General features: G+C 42.3%; 1 protein-coding gene across 1 annotated transcript in view; it reads left to right on the top strand.

Moving 5' to 3' along the window:
* Window positions 1–6,871, top strand: part of PTPRG (protein tyrosine phosphatase, receptor type G) — a 424,594-nt gene that overhangs the window by 74,820 nt on the left and 342,903 nt on the right. The gene's annotated exons all lie outside the window — the stretch shown is intronic.

Raw genomic sequence — 6,871 nt, 5'->3', positions numbered from 1 at the left:
CTTCATGGGTTAGAAGTTATTTCAGAAAGTTTCTGTTCATTGTTTTATTTAAAACAGGGCATTCCTTCTGCTTTTGTCATCTAACTATACTATATATTAAACTAATTACTTCAGTCAAGATCCGAGTTAAACAAGTATTATTCAAAGATTGCGTACTTAAGCCTAATTTATGGCATCTAGATAAAAATCCAGTCGTTTAGTTTTATGTGCACTTCCCTCCCCCGAACAAAGTTTGAAGTTGTTTAGTTGTTTATATTCTTTTCAGAATATAAAGGGTTTGCAGTTCAGACGGGCCCATTTCCTTCTGTAATGGGAAAACCTCCAAGTATTTCTCTTCAAACAAAACTACAAAGATTATTTTTGCAGACTTGTGTTGAGTGGCTTTTGGACAACACCCTAGAACAGGAAAGTCTGGCTTCTCCTAAATTTTATTCAGGATGGAAATAGATAACGTTCCTGTTTTAAAACACTAGCCTCAATTAATGATTTCAGATGATGATGATGATGCCTGGGATTTGATTTACTGCTTTCTTGCAGTTTACTCAAATTCTGCTTGATTTTTTTTGAAAGTGCAGCAGTTGAACTTCATCGTTTCCTATTACATAGATCTGCTAGGCAAAAGCATCAGTATGCAAAGCAATCTATAATTGCAAATGAAACTACATCCCTATTTAAAAGAAAACATTCCTAGGAAGCAAGATTGGAAGCGTGTATGATATTGAAGCAATGATGAGAGTAACGGGATTAACCATAGTTCGGTGGGAAGGTACAATCATCTTCTGCTAGAGATGGTATTATGAGTCCTATGAGAGAGAGCAGTGATAGGATTAGGGAGAGAAACATTCACAACCGCATTGTGCAACAGACTTTGAAATTAAGTTTCAAATTTCTCCATTTTAAATCTGCTGATAAATGTGGAGCACGGAGTATATTTTAAGAAAACAAACTGATCTTAGCTATGAGATAAAAACCCAATTCATTTGGATTTTCTTGACACACATAACCATGCCCTGTAGTCAGACATGGCTGTCTTTCTCTCTGAAGCTCCAGTTTTTATCTAATTAATCTGTGTGAGGCTTTGCGCTGCTATCTCAGTAATCGAGGGGTTTGCTCTCTCTGTGCTAAGAGCATATATTACATGGGAATCAAATGCATCTTGGGGAGAGAAAAAGCTTTTGCATATTGTATGCATGTAAAACAAACGAGGTGGGACTGATGACAGTTGGGCAAGAGATGTGATGCTTTCTAATGAGCAAATCTAAGACCAGGGTCACTAAAACTTCACTGCCACTTCCATTGGTTGGGCAGTACTTATACCGTCTTTTTGCCTCAATCTCTAAAGCATCATCTGTGATTCATTTGTCTTCTCAAATGATGCCAGGCTCCTTAAAGTCTGCCAAGTTCTTATTTTGAGATCAGGTCACTGTTGTTGCCCTTGAACTCCAGAGTCCGTATGCTTTAGCTTGAGACTGCGGGAACTTTTAGCAAGCTGTTTGGAAGCAACAGTCTTCTCGCAGAAAATGGTCAAGATTGCAGCGCCACGAGACAGCTGCTGCCTGGATTGAAGAGCCAAGCCCTGTTCCTCTTACAGCAGGCCAAGGAGGGGATGCGGCCAAATACCTTGCCCTTTGTTTGCACTGTCACAATACATCCTATTCCTTGAACAGCTGATGAAGTGTCCTGTAAGTGCCGACTGGAATGTGCTGCCGCTTTCAGATAAGGGACATGGGTTCAGATCTGGCAAAGCAGCCTCGTATTCGCTCTCCGAGCTCAAGAACCCTTTTCTGCCTTGTTTGTTCTCTCATTTGTTTGAACAAGAGAACCGAGTAAAAATAACTCCCTGGGTTTAATTGTTCTCTGGCCCAGGAAAGGATTTGATTGTTAAGTCAAGGAGTAGAGACGTGGGTTTGCAATACGGAGCAATTGATTAGCTTTGCTGGCTGAAGTTCCCCTCTTATGCCCAGATGCACATGTCTCGGTGCCTTGGATATTATGGTAACTCTGGACATGGATGGAAATGGACTGCATCTCGATGGTGAGAAGAATGGCTTTAGCAGACCGTGGCTGCAGCATCTTTTTATTTGAAATTCTTCAAGTTAACATCAGCTTTTTTCTTCCTTATTTTCCTAGTGTTGTTGCATGAAAGGATTCTTTCTGGCATTGAAGAGTTATATTGTGGGTACCTTGCCATTATACGGTATGTTTTGCCTTTGTATTGTGGAGGAAGGATGTCAACTGACTATAGCCTTAATAAAATGTCCTGTTTAAAATGAACTTACAGCAGCAGCCAGGAGGCAGTTTGGAAGGGAAGCCGCTGCTACCAGGGGGACAGGTATAGCCACTGTCCTGAGCCCAAGCTTAGGGGGCCAACCTGACTGCTCTGGGCCCCACTTCTGCAGCACAATTTGTGTAGGTCTGGAGGTGGCTCCAAGCAGTGAACTAGTGTATGAATGGGTGTCTTGGTGCCAGTGCTCTTTTCCCTTAGCTTTTACCAGCTAGTTGCTCTCCTGGTAAGAGATTGGGGAACAGACAAAAAGGAAAGCATTTTGCATCGGTTATGGAGCCTTCTCAAGCACTCGCTGTGCTGCTGCTCTCCACCACAGTCATGGTTGCATTGATGCACAGAAAGAAGCAGGGAACCCAAATCAAAGTTCATAGGGTCGCATCATACTGTGCTCACTGCTTTTGTTCTCCCTGTGTAGACTCGCTCTGCCAGGGTCTTCCAGTGGATTGTGGAAGGTGTGTACAGCACTGAACACAGCGGGGTCCCAATCCCAAGCATGCAGCCTGTAGGCACTCGGGATCGCTCTGAGCATGTAACAGTATGGTGGAACGCCAGCGATGCTTAATTATATTACTGCATCTGAATGGGGTCCCTGTGTTGCAGGCCTGCACTCCCCCTTAGTCAGGTGGTATGGCACAAAATCTGATCTCTGCTTTTTTCCTGTTGCACACATGGGGTTGGTTCAGTCGCTGCCTGTGTTGCACAGCTCAGGAATTGGGCTCCAATGGGAAACTCTTCCAGAATTGCCATGGTGTTGCATGAGCTGGAAATTAACTTGGTCTGGACCACAGGTGCCACATCTGATGGCACTGTTTGGTTTTTAATGCATGCGTACTGGTGGTGTGTGCATTACTCCCATTGCCGTTCCAGGTAGCTCACACAGGTGCAGCATAACATTTTAGGTGGCGCTGTACCAGTTGATGCATCAGATGACCCAAGCTGATTCTTTGCTGCGCCCAGCAGATTTTGCTGAGAAACGGCACAGTCTTATTAATGCCGCCCACATGCTTGCTCCATGATTTACCTCCTACCCGGTTGCTGCGCTGCTGTGTCACATGTGACATTACACCTCAATGCCACGCTTGCCTCTAAATATCTGCTCGCAACCGTATCCCTGTGAAACGGGAAGAGCCCTGGCTGGAGTCCACCTGCACGAATTCGGTTGTGCAGTCAAGGCTGCAGTCTGCTTGGGACCACCTTGCCACATCTAATGTGAGCATTGCAGCACATTTTTGCTGCTGTGAAATTATGATCTTGACCCACTTTTATATGGAGCCTGATTGAAGCCCATTGTAATCAGTGACTTTGGATTAGGTCCATGTTGCATTATTTTTAACTCTTGAAGCCCTTTATATTTTTATGCTAGTATTAATTGTAACTTAGTTCTGTCATGTTCTTAGTAAATTCTGCTTGAAATCCAGTTCATGAAGACAGATAGTCTTTGTGGTCTGCTTTCAGTACTATGGCCACTGAGCCTTTGAGGCTGGGGTAGAAGAGACAAAAATGCTAATTCCTATTAAAACTGCTGTATAGGAATTGAGCTGGCTTGATTTAAAGATGCAATGAGAACCAGGATAGTACTCCTAAACACAGTATTCAGATGCTGACTGTGATGTATAATAGAAAACATGTCCATGAATGAGAAAAGTTTAAGGGAAAAGAACAAATATAGGAGCAAGGCTTGGCTTAAGATGACATTGTTTTGATACAATTAAGGTGTAAGTAAACTATGATTTATAACAATAGATGACATGCTGATACCAAAACCTGTATGGATCAATATAGGATCAGGGGCTTGATACCGTATTAAATACATGTAGTTATATATTTTATTTTCAAAAGGCATCACTTCCTGTCCTTAATTGTGTAGCGAACAGGGGAGTGATATTTGAAGAGATCTTGATTCATATATGGATCTCTTTAAGTATCTCTCCAAATATATATATATGGATGTAATATATATGGAAAAGCAGCTGGCTTGATATTTGGGAAATGAGAGGCCAAGTGTGCAAAAAGCCAAACAAGTATGTATACTTGTTTGGCTTTTTGCACACTTGGCCCCTCATTTCCCAAATATCAAGCCAGCTGCTTTTCTCATCAGGATCTCTTCAAATATCGCTCACCTGCTCTCTGCTCGAGAAGAATCCCCCGTTTTCAGGAAAGGAAGTTCTGAATTTCCTTGGGCAGAGTTTTTTACTCCTCGGGTGGAGCCCATTAGCAGCGCTTTTGGAGAACACCTGGTCCAGCTGTCTGTCCGTCCTGCCCTCTCCACCTATGCTGCCGCTCACGGTGCCTGGTTTGGTCTGTGACAGCAGAACTCGGGAAGTCTGCACGCTGAATACAGGGTCCCCTTTGCTTGTGGACTAGCTAAATTTCTTTGACACCTTAACCCTTCATGCCCCTAAGAGCTTCCTAATGTAGAATTAGCAGGGGGTTGTTTGACTCCCCCTGCTTTCACCCATACATTTCTCGGCGTCTGTTCCCTGGAAGTGAATGGCGGGTGCTCCATCAGTTCTCCTGGCCAAAGGTTTTCTCTTGAGTTTCTCACCTCCCCGTATGCAGAAAGCAGTGGGAGCACTTCACTAGTATAATAGGTAATAGTCATTTCCTGAGTGTCCTCTGCAGGTGTGAGGGGTTGGAGGAAGCAATCCAGAAGTCTCCCCTGCCTATTGTATACCTCTTTTCATGTTACCCTAGTGCTTACTGGAGTGGAAAGGTTTCCATAGAGCCGGGCGGGGGGGAAGAATAAAACATGGGGCAGTGGCAGAATATTTTTCATACCCACATGTCTAGGCTCTGTTTCCTCCTGCGTAAAGAAGGTGCACGAAGCCCTGCCTGAAGGCACTGCAGACGTCGGAGGTTAGGTAAAGCAAGCAAAATCCATTGACATTAATCCAAATTAACCTTTGAACACCTAGCATTTTCCAAGTGCACTTCTTCAGATGGCAGCGTAGAGCGGTAAATGATCTTATTTAATATCTCAAGGGTTCAGAGAACGTGAAACATTTAGTATAAAAAATCCTTATTGTTATAATAAATATCTGGTTTAGCCTGATAAGGGGTGAGGTGGTTCATGAAATACTGGATGAGTAAGCCTAAAGAATCTGTTTAATTGAATCTTCTTACTTAGAATGTCACAGTCGTAGAAAACAGGTCTAGGGAATTGTGGCAAAATGCTGTCTTGGCATCTTCTCATTGGATGAGCGGCTTGGTTATGATATTGCTTCAAGTCCCATTGAAACCAATTGTAGGCAAGTCATTCTTAACAGCAAACAAAAACGGTTTTCATGCTAACCGTGGCTATGGAAATCTGGATATCTGGGTATGGATGTACATAGTTTAATGTGTTGGGTCAAACAAGGAAGCAAGAATGTTTTTAACAACGGTATTTGAAGTAGCAGGAACTGTGTTTCTTAATGCCACCGTTGTTTTTGTTTTGTTTTCAAAGGTGCGTGTGCTGCACTGCATAGGGAGCACTTAAGTTTGTGTCTCCGAGTCCCTGTTGTTTACTGATGTGACCTTTTGTAGAGCTCTCGAATATTGTGCTTTTCTCCCATGTAAAATGAAGCTTAAATTTTAATTTTCCTTGCCACTGAAACATCCCTGGGCCTGGTCTTGTAAGACCCGAGTGAATAGTCTTCACTTCTCCTGCAATAAGATTGCTCACGTAAGGAAGGAGCTTCTTGCGCTTTTATGGTTATAAACTAGATTCCTCCTGAAATACAGGAGAAAAGATCAATACAGGGTGACTGTTAATATGCATATTACAAAAATGAAATCTTTGTTTCAGAAGCCAATTAAAACTGTTGAGGGGCGAAGGGGTAGCTGCCTATCACATCACTTACAAAACCCAAGCACTTAAAAGCAAGCTAATGAGTAGTTAAGGACATCATGACTCTTGCATGCCTACATAATAAATATCCACCATTATTCCTATCAAATATAAAGAAATCCATATTTCATCATAACACAGTGTGAGCTCTGGCATAAAGATTTCTGAGGCTTCTCACCTATTTTTTTTTAATTTCACAATCTTATTATTTTATGTTAGGGTTTTACTTTCTCATCAACTGCAAAGAATTATGTCAGATTCTGAAAGAATGCCAGTTGCTTTTAGATTTTTCTGTACTTTTCTTTGAAAACTGCTGCTGGACCAGTGATAAAATCACCTTTGTTTTAAATGTTAGTGTCTTTGGCAGATAGAAGTATTAGACGCTTCACCAGGATTTTCAAAACCGCTTGTGGGTTTTGGACACTTAATTCCTATTAATCTCTGATGGATTCTGGGCTCCCCTTAGGCCCTTTTAAAATCTCAACCTTTTCAGGCAGTTTCAAAGGGTGGCTGCTTTATTTTAAGGTTTTTCAATTTCACCGTAATGGAAAAAAACCCTTTCTAATTCTCAAGGAGGCCACAGGAAGGTGAAAACATGAGGATTTTTCTTGGAGTTGCCATGGGGAGCAAAACCAGGCATAAAATGGGACTTTCACAAGAGATGCTGTCACCTCTTCATAATAAAACTGCATCCACTTTTGCAGGAAGAAATCAGGTCCTCTGCTCTGAGAAACCACAAACTTCCTTCTGCTCTG

Source organism: Gavialis gangeticus, unplaced genomic scaffold (assembly GCF_001723915.1).
Source record: "Gavialis gangeticus isolate Ggan-Ray unplaced genomic scaffold, GavGan_comp1, whole genome shotgun sequence".
Lineage (NCBI taxonomy): Eukaryota > Metazoa > Chordata > Crocodylia > Gavialidae > Gavialis > Gavialis gangeticus.
Note: the sequence above shows the minus strand (reverse complement) of the source record. Positions and strands in the feature narration are given on the sequence as shown.